This window comes from Phalangium opilio, unplaced genomic scaffold, assembly GCF_054372755.1.
Source record: "Phalangium opilio isolate 3A_F unplaced genomic scaffold, DU_Popi_V2 ptg000024l_1, whole genome shotgun sequence".
NCBI classification, from domain to species: Eukaryota; Metazoa; Arthropoda; class Arachnida; order Opiliones; family Phalangiidae; genus Phalangium; species Phalangium opilio.
Genome location: NW_028324155.1, coordinates 7,323,566 through 7,340,518, shown reverse-complemented (window position 1 = coordinate 7,340,518; position 16,953 = coordinate 7,323,566). Strand labels below are relative to the sequence as shown.

Here is a 16,953-nt window from a genome sequence, read left to right as displayed (position 1 = left end):
GCCAGGATGAAGGAAGGAGGAGGATGGGAAGGGATGCTAGCTACGAAGGATGCGGAGAAAGAGAAAAAGGAAGCGCAAGAGCAAACAACAAGATAAGGAAGACAAATTAAAAATCCCTCGAAAGTGTACTACGTTTTTCTAGAAAATCTATTAGAAGCAATAACTAAAGATATTCTAAAAATTGGAAAAGGGACTTGGCAGTAACTAGATCATGCAACGTCAAGCTACATATCAGGAGGAGGGGCGTAAATAGCTTTCATTCTGTTGAGAACACACCATAATGGCGCTGGGGTTGGAGCTAATCCCGAATTGCCAAGTTCCCACTGGATATTTTCGTTGGAGCGACATTAAGAAGGATAACGTAATATTAAAGTGGAGATCTGATTGGTTAACCGAAGAGACTTCCCATCATACAGTGCACTACTTATTTCCTTCATCCACTCAGTGATACAAATTTACGGGCAGCCTGTCATTCTCTTTCAAAGCAACAAACCTTAAAACCTTTGAAACTTAGGCGGTATTTAAAACTCGCAATCGGAAGAAAAAGCGATGCAAAAATGCAGACTTGCCAGATGAAATGTGCATATAGAAGAGACGCGAGTTTTATGTGGCAAAATGGTTCGGGAATCACGGGCTGGGTTGGGTAGGAGAGCGTAAGCGTGATTCGGTTTGTACGTATATATATACACATACATATATACCCTAGAATGTTCCGTTCTTTTTCAGTTTTGTCATTTCTTCGGAGGAAATGGGGCAAAACGAAGGCAAAAAGGAGGAAGCTAGAACCCAGCCCGAGGAAGAAGAGGCAGAGATAAATCCTTTATTGGAAATAACGGTAAGCATGAAAAGAAAACCCAACCAAGGAATGAATGAATTTACTCAAGAGAAAAAAATTTCAAACTAACCTTTTTTTTTTATACACTCAAAATTGATTCAGCGTGTTTTTTAACAAATGATTTTCTTCTCCTACTAATAGCTAATTGATATACGTCTTATATTGATTAATATAATCTCAGCGTTTATTTCCTGCCCGTTTTTGCGTAGTTACTACCATTTAAATTAAAATTTCTATAAGCCTTGGCTCAAATTTTAAAATTTCGATTAAGCCTCGGTTCAAATCTTAAAACCTTGTTAAGCCTAGTTTTAAATTTTGAAATTTCGCGCGTCTCGAGAAATGAATGCCACGTGCTCCGTGAATACATTAATATTAGTTGAATTTGGCGCGTGCCGAAACGTTGTATATATAATGCTACGTGGTTAAAACAATCTTATTTATGTGTTTTGCAAAGATCAAGAAGAAAAACTTGAAGAAGTGCACAACATACGCTAATCGAAAGATACCCACACGTTTCTTTAGCAAACACGTGTTACCCCGATTAAACTAAACTAAATGAGATTTTAAGAGCAATCTGGCGTATATTGACAAACGACCTCCCAAGTCCTGACAGCAAAAATTAAAAAAGAAAAAATGCTACCTTGTTTTAAAATTTTAAAACGTGGGTAGTTAAGTTTAAAGTACATTATATCTTGTGATGGGTAAAGGGGTGAGGTATAAAAGCCAGTTTTTAACTACCTTAATAAAAAATAGATTAGTTTCTTTTCGCATCTCCCATGCATTTATATATCTAAATTTTGTTGAGTTTTTATTTTACTTTTTAAAAAAAGAAGTACGAAAGAAATTCTAATGGAACGTAAGGGTTTCCTTTGTTTTCGGTGATATTGATACAAGCATAGAAAGGGAAGAGGTTCACGCATGACGCGAGATCCTTTTGTATGAATTTATAAAATTGTCCTATGAATATTGAATTTCGCAAACGGAAATTTTGCAGGGACGTTACTCTTAAGTAATAGGTACACCCTAAGAAATATTTTTCCAACCAGCGGCCATCTTGAAAAATGGCGGCCAAAAATGTAAAAACAGGAGTCCCTAGATTTCAACCGATTTCATTGTCCTGATGTACAACCATATATACTCTGGAAAGAATTAAATAACTTCGTTGGATAAAAGTAATTGAAAAACAGAAAGAGGAGAGTGAGAGACAGAGCTAGGAGAAGAAGTAGGAGAGAGGAAAGAAGAATTAATCACGAGGCGTCACAAACTTCCTACGGAAAGTTTTCCCCCGTTCCACGCATGAGTCCAAGTTAGCTAAGCCTCGGTCTCTCTCTCTCTCTCTCTCTCTCTCTCTCTCTCTCTCTCTCTCTCTCTCTCTCTCTCTCTCTCTCTCTCTCTCTCTCTCTCTCCTCTCTCAGATATTCCATCCCAAAAAAGTATTTTCCCTAGCCGCGCATGCAGTTACGAAATGCACGTATAAATTGAGAGCAGACGATACAAGCAATTAAAAAGACATTAGTCCTTGGCTCCGGCTAGAGAACGGCCAAGGCTTAAAGGGATAGTACCATACATAAAGCTATCAATACATTTTTTAATCGAAACATCTTCTTATAATATTTCTGATTTCAAATAACTACTAAACGTATTCGGCTTAATTTTTACATTATTAAGTATTTAATCTTATGGTATGTTTAAAAATAAGTACTACTATCCCTTTTGAGATCAAGTACTGAGTGAAAAATAATCGATCCTGTCAGAAATGGTAAAGTAATATCGAAGGGCCTCGCACCAAAAAGAAATGGATAAAAACACAAGAAAAATTACGACGACGAAAATATTAATAGCTACGCGTGCATCAATAACTCCATAAAATACATAATCATAACGTTAAATCTTAGAGATTTTGATCATGAAAGTCTTTGGATTGCACATTTATACCAATTCGTATTTCCAAATACGACAGATTTGATCTTTACTTATAAACAGTTTCTCTCAAGAAATTTGGACAGACGCCACATACAAACACACAAACCAACAAACTAACACCCTTCCAATAACCTAGTTTAATATTTGATGTCAGTATATAAAAATTTAAAAGTATACAGTGTTTCATGCGAGAATCACGATTTCATTTTAAACTTAGTACGATAAGTTTTCTTCGTTTTGATTTAATATCAATTTCAGATATTTATTTCCACAAAGTGTTAACAGTTTCAATAAAGTTGAAGTTGAAACGTAACTTATTTTTGACGTTGGATGTGAATGTCTCCTCGATTTCACCGTAAATAACTAAGAAGCTAAATTAAAACTCAGCTTGTAAACGTTAAGATACTAAATTACTTCGGATTTAGTATTACGATTCCAGTAATAGAACATCCGCAAAACTTAAATCAACTGTATACGAGACAACTAGGTCTAACCCTTCATTTTCTTGATGTCGTATACAGTATTTTATAATTAACGATTTTGTACAAACCTAATCAAGGCAACGTCGCTCCGTACAAGATTAATTAAGACAACTTGTCGTTGTAATTTTTGAAAATCCACGCGCTTTTAAGATTAGATTTTCCCGCCAAAACGAAGCTCGCGACGATATTCACGAGACAAACCCGTCCGCCGTTAGACTTTTAGGTTATTTATTATCAAGGAATATAGTGTGACGTTGTCAAGAATCTATCTTCTCTATAGTATAAATTCACCAGGAACGTTGAGAGTCCCAATTCTAATACGTACATACATATATATTCGTAGAAAATATTTTTTTCTATACGTATATATATATATCTATACCTTTTAAATATGACATGAACGGAGAATGACACATCATTAATATTATTCACGTTTTCTCTATTTATTGAAAACGGTTTTCTTCGCGAAAATATAGTCCGTCTCTTGGGGGATTTGAAGCCAAGTACAATGTCACTTGGCCACCTCGACTATAATACATCGCGAATCTAGCTAGTATCCACGAGTCAAGGTTGAAATCAGGACAGGATTGTGGTGGTGCTGTTGGCAAACGCGAACTCGAACTCTAGCAAACAGAAGGATGATTTGGTTCATGGTGGAGAATTTCAAATAACTTTTGATGTTTGGTTGGTACGTGGCAAAGAAGCTCTACTAGCTTAAGAATCCCCCTAAGCTAAGCCATGGCCAAGTCAAAAGTATCACATCTGGTCCATGATTCCATACACCCTGATCCACCTACCCGTAAAAATTGGGTATAGTTATTGACCGAAGTACGTTTATTGAAGTTAATAGACCTATTGGGTTATTAAGAAACAAAATCAATTCCTTTGGTGTTGCGATGATGGTCGTCATGGTACAAGCGAGGCGAGCTTACTAGAGTATCCACCCACCTTGAGAAACTCGATCCTTAAGCAAGTTCATGTCTTATGTCTCAAGAAAATTAACTTTCCTTTACAGTGATGAAAATATTTTACTTCAAATAATTTACATCAGCTATAGAAAAGTAGACGACGCGAGATAGAGGGGTGTAAACGCGAAGTATACTGTCCTGGGGACGATTATTAATGGTATTTTTGGACAGGTCAGCTGCGGTCTTCTTTCCCCCGGGGTCAGCCCATTCCTTTATTCACTTAGTTAGAAGGCTCCTAAAGATAGCGAGCCAGAGAGAGCCCCAGCAAGAAAAAAATATATCTACAGTATGAACCACCACCTTCTTCTTCTAACCCATTCCAAATTTTTTCCGCATGTATACGTATCTCTACTCAGACAAACAACACAATCGGTTCTAAACGAACGTGGAAATCGAGCGTTTCCGTTGCAAGATATTCCCAAATTCCCCCCACGACTACAAACTAAAGCGTCTTCAACATTTAAACCGCACGGGGAGGGCTGAATTCCAGTGGTGACTCTATGGTCATGGGGAGACCAGTTTCGAGGTCTGCTTGCTTTGATTCCTTTTATAGACGCAGAGAGAACCAATCGTCATCTGCAATTCCCCCACAATATCTTTCAATTGAGAGTTAGATTTGCTTTGGTTTGGTTTGCTACGAGAGATATTTGGGGCCCCTAGTTGCAAAAAGTACTTGTCCACCATGGACGCCAGTTGTGTCAATTTTTTATTCCGTTCGGTGTTTAACTTATATATATATATATATAGATAGATATGTTCAATTTTATCAAGACTGGATTTTATTTGACATGGACGATTTTTATATTCGTCAAAAGATGTCTTTCTGACACTTAAAGATGGAGTGTGTACTAAGGAGCATTCCGAAGAATCGTTGACAGGTAAGATAAGGACTTTCATCCTGATTGATAAGGTGTATAACTTAAAAATCTGGAAATGCGTACGTGGATGATGATAACTCGGGAAAACTAACCAATAGGCGTGGGTTATCCAAGTAGAGAGACCAAAAAAATGCATGGGTTGGTTTTATCTAAAAATTCGCGATGTTTAACAACCTAAGTTATAATGAAACGCGTCCATGAAGTTCAAAGGTTACATGGACAGATGCCTTTGAAACGCGGCAGTAATTAAATAATATCAAATGCGCAGTGGGCTTTGTATTATGAACTACGCAATTTCTTCAGATTGTCTCATAAGTGAAGGCGTTAAAGGATTGACTGGCTAAGTTAAGTTAGTCTGATTATACTTAGCAAACTATTAACACCCCCTTGCACCTATCGATAACTATTAAATTAATGATGTTATATACGCTTAAAAATTAAATTTAATATACACCATTCAGAAGATGTACAATACCTTTAAAAAATCACAAAAAAAACCCTTCAAAACAACAGCACTTGAAACTTTTGTTACACAGCAAATCTAAAGTCTTATCTCTATACACATACACCTAACTTAAACTTCAGTAAGAAAATAAAAGTTGAGCGTGGTGTATGGTGGTGCACTCTGTCTCGCCATTAGTCCCTGAGTATAATGGATATTACTCTAGGTTCGAGACTATATAATACTAACTCTAAATGGAATAATATCTCGGGGTATGATGGGGTTCACACACTGGGTGTAGAACTTTGAAAAGGGTTCGAGCTAGAGTTTCCTCAGGAGGGGGAGATATTAATTTCGCCTCCCTAATATTTAGACTATGGGAGTCGGGGCCGGGGGGGCAGTGGGGGGGGGGAAAGCGCGTGGTAGAAGGTATACGCGTTCGTTATTATAATGACCACACCGAGGCTATAGTATAAGTTTCTGGCGAAAACCTAGCTGGACTAATTCGCTCTCGATGTATACTCATATACTCCGCTGCTCCATTAGTACTTGAACAGAACTACGTACGTCTCTGGCCATTTGAAGCCGGGTATACCCCACTCAAATTAGGCGGCCCTTGGCGGGCCCTACTGAAATTATATATATAATATAATATTGTTTGTACTATATAGCTAGCCTTTTAGTAAACGGACGTATCCTTGGCCAAGGTGTAACAGGAGCCCTTTAGCTACGCGCCAATTTATTATTATTACAAAGCTTATAATGCGACGCCCGAGCTGGGCTTTATGACGACCTCTGTTGCGTCGCGTTGCTAGCAGCTAGCATCTAGCTCTTTTCCATTCAATTTGGATTTTGGAATGACTTCTCGGCGGTTTCCATGGAATAAACAGTTGCGGTATAGTTTATCCAAATAAATCCTCATAAAGATCCCCTTTCCCAAGGCACTTATAAGTTTATGGCGGTACATTTTTAGTTATTGATTATGAATATATCGCGATACTGATTCAATTCGTGTAAGTATTAGTTCAACGTGTAATTGATTCAAAACTTCAATGTTCTAAATTCCCATTGGGTTAATTTTAGAAATGATTATAACTTTATAATATCAAAGTTGCGTATAAGGGAATAATAACCAAGTATAGAAAATAAATTTACATGCCTGCATTCCGTTTGAAGAGCTAATATTTACCATTATTGATATTTTGTTACGTATAAAGTAACGCGGATTACGCTGTGAACCATGCACCGCAAGTACTTCGTCGTCGTTGAGTTCATTTACTGTCTGCGAGCTAAGATGGAAGACCTCAAGTCCTTCCATCAATGTCACGAGCTATAACAAAAGCTCACTCGTCTCTAAACACACACAGAGAATCTGAACGCTCGCGCATCATAATGTTAAATCCATATCATTATCATAGATATCAGAATGCCACGTGGTCGTCATTATTGGCCTAGAAATAATTACTCTGCACTGCCTCTCAGAGTGTATAGTCACGAGACCTTGGCTATGAAACCATATTTTCATCAAAAACATTTTGGTTGTTTAAGTTAAGAAATTCTTCAAAATAAATTGAAGTTCACAAGGGAAAATGTAATCAGGCAAAAGATGTGTTAATACCGCACGGTTAGGTTGTAGGAAAATTAGATCTGCAAAGTTGGATATACTTTTGGTATCCATCGTACGGGTTTGGGATCGAGAACAAAAGGGGTTTCTAGGATGATAATAATACCAAGTCTAAATACTTTGAATTTCTGTATTGTAACATTTCAGGAGAGAGGAGAGCGAAAGTGCGTCGTGCATGAGCTTGGCTGGCCGCGCCTTAGGAAGCCGGGCGTAGAGAGCTCGGGAATTAGATTAGTGCCGGTAATTAGCCTTTCCCCCATTTCCACCTCCAACCCTACTATAACTCTCACAGACATCCTTTAATTCTATATATTCCGCCATCCATAAGTTTCCTCTCGTTTGCTGCAAAACTTCAAACCCACTTTCTTTTCTACAATTTCCTTCCCTCTAATATATTCTCATCTAAGAATGAACCATTACACCCAAGAATAACTAATTAACAACGCTAATAATCACATAGGGCATATCCTTAATTTGGTCCATTCCTACATGGTGTTTCACGGTAATATTATATAAATTCATGCACGTCCCAGTGGTAGAAAATTTGGATACAGAATTTTAGAACGAAGAGGAGTGTGGAAGGGGAGGGGGGTTAGCAAAAAGGGGGTCTCATTATGCACGAGTTCGTCTCGAAATTCGCACGAGGGTCGCCCATTTTCGCCTCGAAAACTGTACTTACGTATTGAGCTCGATTACGTGAGAATCGTAATCACGTGGTATTCGGGGTCCTCTAACTAATAATTTGTCTTTTCTTTTTTTCGACCACGTCGTGTCTCGCCCGAAAACTAAAGAACCAACTGCATGCATGTACCACGCAGCCACCCAAAAACCCTAGCGCATGACGCGCTTGTGTGTGTGCACTTAGGAACGCCTCGTAGTGTAGGACTTATATCACGAATTTAGGGACTACAGTCTAAGCTTAGGATATGGAGGGAAATAAATTCGAAATAGAAATAAAGAAAAAGAAAAAAACGTCGTTAAATCATTCAACCAACCGTGATGGCTTCTTTTAAAGGTTACCGTAATTAAAATAATTGATTATTGAGGTATAATTGTTTACTACGTAACCCCATATACTTCCTTCGTATCAGTGAAGATTGAAGGAAGAAATAAATAATTAGTGGGTTAATCCATTAATGGATTACCATGAAGATATCAAACCCACAACCCCGGGCGCATGCGCTGAAAGGGACTAGAGAAATTTCCTACGATGGGTTGTTCACTTTAACCGCATGTGCTTCAGGGTTGCAAATATATTATTAGAGCATCTCTGCACGTTTGGAACTGAATGAATGAACCGAATCGAAGAGAAGTGCCTACAAGCTTTTCAGTCTGTTGTTGATAGGGGTTGAATGTTACCTTCGAATTAATTTACTTCTAATATATTTCCTAATTTCGGTCGGTTTTCGCCATCTTTAATTTGCCAAATACTCAACGATCTTTATCTCTATTCTCTTTGAACAAAAGAGATTCAATTTCCAAAGAGAGGGGCCCCATCGTTACGTTTCCCAAAAATCTAAGAACATTCCGAACTGTACCATTCATTGGGCAAGCACCCCATATAGTAATTACTACGAAGTTTCATTCATAGGGTCTGAACCCTATAGTTTTAAAAGCTAGAGCATGCAGGGGATATAAAGGGTGGAATGGGTCATACACCGACCGAACGACCCTGGCCTTCTCATTCCGTATTAAGGCAAAGGAGATAAATCTAGCATCATAAATCAAAAGACATCCAAAGTCGCGTGAGCTGTTCGAGTCCCAGCAGCAGCAACGGCGGCGCAACCTTTTCGACGAATTCGCGCGCGCTTTTGCAGGACATTGCGCCAACGTTGTCATTGCCGTTGGGTGACTCGTACCTAAAATTCCGCAGAGATCAATTGCCAATGCCATAAATCCTTCACTTCCGAACGCGAGGCACGCCGCGGGGAGGATTTACCAAGGCTCGGACTTTTGTCCTTCTTCGTTCGACGCTATCTTTTCTATGACCAAGGGGTGTCGGACAAGGATCCCTAAATTCGTACAGACACTAATGGCAAAATACTTTCATATATAGCAACTTGGAAAGTATCCAATGCCACTAGGGCTTACTTTAGCTCGCTTTGGGAGTTACTATATGAGCTGGACATCAACGTGTTCGGTATTATAGCCAGCGGTCAGAGATTTTATATTTCATCCCATCATATATACCGGGCATGCAGCACCCTAAGGAAAAGCTATTGTAACTATTGCCTAGCTCCAATGCTAAATATTTGATTCGTTTCAACAAAGGGCTTTGAAGAGATGGTTGAAGGAACCATATTGGGAAGCTTCAAAGAATCAGATTGGTGACAATTTTAATATTCCCTTACTTTTCCCTGATATTTCACACTCATTTTCAAAATCCCAAACGTTTCGACCACGATTACCACATAGCAGCTAGACCAGGGATATCAAAAGCTAAAATCCAACTGGTTCAACCATCCTTCTAGCTTAACCGATGCGCAAATACCACCAAATCCCATTCCTGTACTCTTAGCTCCTTCCCGAGTAGTCCCAGTATGCCCTGGTGGCTTTTGGACGCGGGCAAGACAGCAGTGTAAAGCCTTATTACCGTATACGAATACGGTTTGAGTTCCATCCAGAGTTCCCAAAATTCCAAAGCCTCCTCCGTCCCCTACTCTCCTCGCGTCTGATCAAAATTTCACTCGATCTTAAAACCGCAATGGTTAAATAGATAAACATATATAAAGACCTCAAAGTCCTTACCCCGTTTCAAGGAACCAAATACAGGTAGGCAGACTGTAGTATAGTTGAATTTCGAGGATATAACAGAGATATCCAGAAATTTTTACGTGTCGACTGTTCACCACCGATTTTAAATCGCGACTAAATCACATGGGGCCGGGGTTAGTATATGGGACACGAGTTTGTCGTTATAAGCTACTATTGGGACGTAGCTAGCCGAGGAGGATTTCAGGGGGATTTCATGGCTATACCAATTCTATAAATAGAGAGTATCAGTAACGGCCTCTCAACTTCGGAAGCTTTGGGTATACCCCCGTATATAATCCCAACTTTTGGTTGGGTCCCCCAGAAATATGGTTTGAAATATGAGACCGTATATGTAAATGGTATGTGAATAATCCAAGCCTATATGGGTTGCTTTTTTTCTACTATGACCTGTCTAGACCCGATTTTCATAAAGAGGTCGGATATTATCCCTAATATGTGACGTCACTTAACACTTACGTAAAAGTGTCCGCCATTAAAGTTCAGATTAACCCAACATGAATGTCTTAATGAACTGTTCACGCCCTCATTCTTACCAAAAACGAATCAGTGAAGTCAACAAGAATTAAAATATTCAAATGTCCACTATTTAAGGACATAATACTAACCGAACATGACTGTCTTCAACTCCCCATTTCTTATCTACTAAAAGATGTATAAAAGAAATTTCACTCTTACTATGATAGTAGGACTTCTTGTAGTGGGTCCTCCACGAGACTTTTTTTTTCTTGTTCTTGTTGTCCTTAACGCATGCGCGCGTTTTCTTCACGCATGCAAAGGCCTAAGTCTTCTTTGGTTATTTACTACGTAGGCTAATTCTGAATTGTTTCTGGCGTAAAGCGTTTGGCTAATGAGCGAACCCGTGCGGAGCTTGGAGTCTAATCTGGTTGCCCGAGACCTCTCGTAAATCACCCGAAGCCGACTAAAAGGAGAAGAGAGAAAATGAGCGTGAGCTGAATGATGAATAACAAACAGAAACCACCTGCTAAAAGCGAACCCTAGCCACCGCCGCGTTTTGTTAAAAGCTCAAAGACATAACATGAAAAAGAAAAAAAAACACGGGTTAAAAGGTGTAAAGACGATTTTTTAAACACTGGCTAAGATAACACCAAGTATTTACTAATAGATCAGCTACAGAGTATCTGGGTTTCTTCCAACTTTGAAACACCAACCAGTACCTCAACCAAATTGATCTAAGTACACACTAACTTGTGTAAATTTCCCTGTGGCTATAAATTGACCAAGGCTTACCCTAATGTCTAATGTCTTCTAAAACTTGCCTAACTCATAGCTTATTTAGATAGCCAAGGCTTACTGAATTCTGACAGCATTCGCTAATCATTGATGCTAAGATCTAAGATAGGTATGAAGTATGACAAAGGCTTAACAATTCAACACGAAAGCTAAGCCTTATCCCTATAAGAGTAGTATTGAAATAACAAAATCAGAATCAATAACGTACCAACACAGTTTCTCCGAACTGCTTGAATATAGATGGGAAAAATAAAATTTGTCAGCCTCTACGTAAATATCGGCCGACCTTTAAACCGTTGCTTATCTAAAAACAGCAACTATATGTGGCAGTTTTTTTTTTTTTTTTTCAAAGTCCCGGCCTAACATGGCTAAAAAACGGAACCGTTTTTTGTCCCCTATCTCCTCCCCCGTTTGGTTTATAAATGGCGGATCGATTTTCAGGGGGTCATATATCCTGAACCGTTGAGAAATCGCCTTCGCTAGCACGGACAAATAGCTCGGGGGAATCACTTAAATAGTGCTCGACACAAAATTTGTAATGTGAAAAATGGATTCAGCCTCTTATTTTGGCTTCCCCCACCCTTTGGCGGAAAACGTTTTCTGGCTAGCATCAAAAAAATCAAACGTTAAAACGTCCGAAAAATAAGGCTGATCATATTCCTACAGAAACACAGATATAGATTTTGCTTAGAAAAAATAGAAAATATTGCGCCTTTTTGGAGCACGTGAAAAATCGCGAATATAAAGGAGTTTAAAGTTCAAGGAGTGTCGAAGAATTAGGCTTAAGGAACAAGGGCTAACTATAACAAGAATTAGGCTTAGCAAGAGTTCAATATAATTTGGCTTAAGGAACAAGGGTTAACTATAACAAGAATTAGGCTTAGCAAGAGTTCAATATAATTTGGCTTAAAAAGGGTATATATCTACCAGAACAGGCTTATGAAAACCGTGTTACTTAGAAGCCGAATTAGACTATAAGATTAAACATCAACCCAATAAAGTCCCTGATTATTTCACCCTCCCTTTAAGATTGTTGAGAGCAGGTAGTAAACAAAAACCAATAATTGATGAATGGCGTAAAAAACTCCCTTAAGAGAAGGAAGAAAAAGTTAATACATTTTCATAATCGACTTAAGCCGACGTAATATCCCTTAAATTCATTAGTTCTTAATCGGTTTTTTCTTCTTTCTCTGTCGGTCTTTGGCTCTTTGGGTAAAGTTAACCCAATAGACGTGTGCAACAGGCCGATTTTTTCGCCAATTATTTCAGCCACAGGCATAAATTTTGTGGTCTCCTAATAGTCGCGCCACAAACGTAGCTGCTGAAAAGTATAGCGGTGATAATACGTATGTACATACATTTTTATCGGCTACGTGTTAATAATGTCATTTAAACCCCTCCTAGAGCTATGAGGAAAAATGCTCCATGGAGTCGTGGTGGTGGTAGTGGTAGACCTCCCCTTAATAAATACCATCCATATGATTGTGTACATTAGAGGGCATTACCATTCATTAACTTGGCTAGCTACGCTACAAATTCATTTTCGTTATTAATGATATTTTATTTATTTACTAGTTAAACACAGGCGCACGTGTTCTTCCCCAACTAGTAATTATTATATACGCGTCTTAAATTGAGTCGCCAGAGATATAACGGTTTGCAACGGAAAAGACAAAACCAAATACTGAAATTTGAAAACAATTTGTTAAGCCTTTGGTTTTGAACTTTTTAATTTCCACGTGCTTTGTGAAATAAGTTTCGCGCGCTTTAAAAGTTGCAACTATTGTCACGCGCTACGTTAACAGTTGTTGTTAAGCCTAGTTTTCAAATTTTATTTTGGCGCGTGATGTTTATCCACGTGATTAGTGAATACACGAGGAGGAAAAATACACTTGGCAATTTTTGTAGCGAAAACACTTGCCAAGTAACGAGTCTTAAATTACAAATTAAACCTTTACACATTTTAGAAACAAAGGGGATCTTTTTGTTTTAAATCTTTTTAAAAAAGCAATGCGCTAATTTGTTCGCAATGCAGAGCAACTGGTTTGACTAGTTTTTCTACGATATATCCTTGGCCTTAATATCGCTCGTTAAAAAACTTCCAACCAACGCCAAAAAAGAAGTCGAACCTATAAGGTACAACCCCCTAATTTTTTCGTTATCTCGTGGCAATAATGTCTTAACGGGGGCCATCTGATCCGTTGTAAAATGCGCGCCACACCGTTACGTTACGTTTTGGGATATATATCTTAAGAACAGAGATTCCGCGAAAAATTTAGATTTGAAAACAAGTTTCAAAGTTTTACGTAAAATAAAAAGAAAATTAAAAAAAAAAAAAATACACACGCCTCTCTTAAAAGGGCGGGAAATAAAAAACATAGTTTATAGCGCAATAATGATGAAAATTAATGAGCGGATTAACCTGCAGTGTTAATAAATTATTTGCGTGAATATTCGGTTTCATTTAAGGGTATAAATTAAATTGGTGATTTGGCGACATAACGTATGCAAATTAGTATTATTAATAATATAGTAACAGTACCTGGTTTACGTTTAAAATAAAATTAATTTCATTTCCTCTAAGAAATTAAAATGATATATATTACAAGGATTTTGGCAATAAACTGATGTTTATGATATATGCAGTCAGCTTCCCTATAAACTTATTTCAACATCATAAATTAGTAAGACAGTAAGTATCTTTCCCAAATAGGCTGATCCTGATATAGGCCAGAAATGAAAATAATTAAAAACTGAAAAATTGTTTTTTGTTTTTGACCGTTTTTTAATTTATAAGAAAAAAAATCTTTTTTGACATATAGCCTCTTCGTCACACATTTACAGTCATGATTTAAGGCTATTGCTTCTTAATTGTATTTATTACACGTAGCTGTAATTATAGTTGTTGAATTAAATTAGTTAACTAATTAATGTTTTGGTCTTAATTTTTTAAAATTACTAGATTTTTAATTTTACTATAACTCGGCCTGTCAAATTTGATAACAACGAAATGAAAAAAAAAAAAATTAACATAAACTGAAAAAAAAAATATTACTTATTCTGTGAGCACCAAGTTATGTAATTTAATAATTACAAAAATTGGTAATTAGTAATTAACACATTCAACGAATAAATAAGCTACAATCATCATTTTCATTTTTAATATATAATACCTATTTATATATCCTAAATTCTCAATTAAGAGAGTTTTAAAAGATATATATAATAGTATAATTAATAACAACGGAAGAAAAAAAAATTATTTCATTACACTAAAAAAATCTTACTTCTTCTCAATGAAAAAAAAAAATCATCTAGATGATTTTTTTTAATATATATATAATAACTATCACAGTATTAAGTCTATTCACACTATATGATCTGCGGCTCGATCTAATGAAGCCACAAAATAATAAACAAACAATGGGGGATTGAGAGAAATTAAAACTCAAAGTACATACATTTAGAGAAGAAACTGTTTGTTTGTTTTCTCAAAGCTGCACGAGGTTTTTATATATATATAACTAAGTTGTCACACACTCCGAAAACACTATATTGTTTTTCAAACGCACGTTTTAATTGTTTCCAAAATTAAATTGGAAAAATCATGTTCCGTACTTAAAGAGTGTTGATGAGTACATTTCGCGCATAATTTGAGTATCATTAATTATAATACAATTGGCTCGATTGCTTTTAATGAAGCCCGGTTTGGTTTATTTATTAATTTTTTTATTTATTTTTTGAAATTCAGTCTCATGTTTTTTAAAAACGTGTTATATTTATTTTTTTCTTGAAGTTAATGTAGTGTAGTATTTACTACATTTTTAACTTCCTTCACGAGTTCATTATACTTGTTTGTTTGTCTTGTTTTTTTTTTAGATACGATACAAAAAAACAAAATATAATACACATTTTTACACGATCTTTAATTTCTCCTCGAGCGCGGATGTTTATTTTTCTTTCAAAATATTTATTTGAAATTATTTTGAATTATGGATTGGTTTTGGTTTGGTTTGGTTTGGGATTTCTCGCGCACACCGATGTCACGTGTTAAGTGATGAAAATTGATTGTTTTTTAATGTGAAACAAACGTAAAAGAAACATATTTTTTTTTTACTTTTTGCTGGGATGCGATTTGTTAACGAAAAACAAAATTTATTTGCACTTTTCTTTTTAATCGATCGAAAAACACTTCTACCCTCGAATACGGATATTAACTTAAAACAGAAATATAACTTACCCCCGATTTCGCGAACTTTATAATAGGTTTTTAGGCAAAATTATTAGGCCTAAATTAGAGTGACGTCAGAATAATTTAATTAAGATTGTGGCCGATGAAATTCTACGTCACTAATTAAGTCGAATCTATAAAATAATTACAACTAAAACCGGAAAATAAATTTTGAGGAAATAAAATTTTGATCTTGTCAACTTAAAATTTACTTTCTTTTTAGTAAATATTTACATATTTTTCTAATTTCTTAATCTGTCAGAAAAAAATATACAATGTTTATTAATTTGTTTCGAAAAGGAAACAACTGTTAAATTTTGGTATTTATTTTAATTTCAGTGTCAAATTTAATTTAATTAATTCACACTTGCGGTTTTTGTTTTAGTTTATTGGGGACGAAATTAAGTGACCGTAATATAAAGAAATTTGGTTGGCTGAACATTCCTAAAATAAAATATTCGTCACGCGGGCTCTACACACCATACTTATATGTTTGTTTATTTATTTATTTATTTATTTATTTATTTAAATTGGGGAGTGGGGGTGGAACAAAATTGAAATGAGGTATTCTTAATTCTCCAATAAATCAATTACTAATAACTTTTTAAATTAACAACAACGCGTTATCTATCTAGTCCCTCCCTAAACACGGCACACTTTGTTTAATTTTCTTAATTGGCTATTTAAATATGGCTATTAATTTTTGTCATGAACAATTAATTAATTAATTGCGCTTTGTGCGATGTGTTTTAGCGTACTTAATTAATTAGCTACCGAATGATTTAAAGTTGTAAACTGATAATTGTACTTAATTTTTTTAATAATGTAAATAACAAATCTAACCTGAAACTTTAATTTTTAATTTATCAACGGAACTAAATAATATGTTTATTATTAGAAAAACAGCGGAAAGAATGTGATGTAATAATAAACGGCGGCAATGGATGCTCCTTAGAATAGACGAATGGCGGGGTTTCAACGGCCCGAAACGAGGGGCCATATTTCAAATCGCCGGCGAATCGCTATAGCTATACCATCTCGATAACGGCGGCATAAATCGTTCTCTAAAAAGCTCGAGCTAGAGAGAATGAGCGAGGGCCGTGAGCGGGGCTCGAGCCCCCGCGTGCCTAAGGCTAAGGACTCCGAGGGTAAGGCCTGCAGGCCAGGGGGCCTATTCTGTAAGCTTCGAAAGCAAGTTGTCGATCGACATCTCTCTCGATCTCGAACCGAGATCTCGAAAATCACAAAAATGGTATTCTGTAAGAAGTTGTCGAACTTAAACATCTCGATTATCGACAAAGTTGTCGAACTAGATATCGACAGGGTAGTAGCTGTCGAGATCGTCTTTTCGTTTCGAGTAACCCTTCTTTCATGAGTTTTAATCTTAGTGTAAATAGCTGCCCTTCTACATTTAGCTCGCTTTGAGTTAGATATTCAAGCTAGAGAAATTATTAGGTGAATTTTACGAAGACACCGTGTTGTCAGAAGTATATAAAATTTCATATATACCTCTGGTGTTGTAATGTTAACGCCCAGGCCAAACA

General features: G+C 36.5%; 1 protein-coding gene and 1 long non-coding RNA gene across 33 annotated transcripts in view; one reads left to right on the top strand and one right to left on the bottom strand.

Moving 5' to 3' along the window:
* LOC149692543 (uncharacterized) overlaps positions 1-16,953 on the bottom strand; it is a 213,230-nt gene that overhangs the window by 69,007 nt on the left and 127,270 nt on the right. For 5 of the 7 annotated variants that reach the window (XR_016382703.1, XR_016382704.1, XR_016382702.1 and 2 more), the window contains one exon: positions 10,603-10,846. The gene's annotated coding sequence lies outside the window, so the exon portion shown is untranslated. Of the gene's footprint in view, positions 1-9,900; positions 10,516-10,602; positions 10,847-11,386; positions 16,571-16,953 lie in introns of those variants that run through there. The other 2 variants (XR_016382710.1, XR_016382712.1) reach the window with 2 other exon arrangements.
* LOC149692548 (uncharacterized) overlaps positions 4,576-16,953 on the top strand; it is a 60,811-nt gene continuing 48,433 nt past the window's right edge. For 14 of the 26 annotated variants that reach the window (XR_016382757.1, XR_016382746.1, XR_016382748.1 and 11 more), the window contains exon 1: positions 4,577-5,086. This is a non-coding gene — a long non-coding RNA (uncharacterized LOC149692548). Of the gene's footprint in view, positions 5,087-16,953 lie in introns of all 26 variants that reach the window. The other 12 variants (XR_016382766.1, XR_016382768.1, XR_016382754.1 and 9 more) reach the window with 6 other exon arrangements.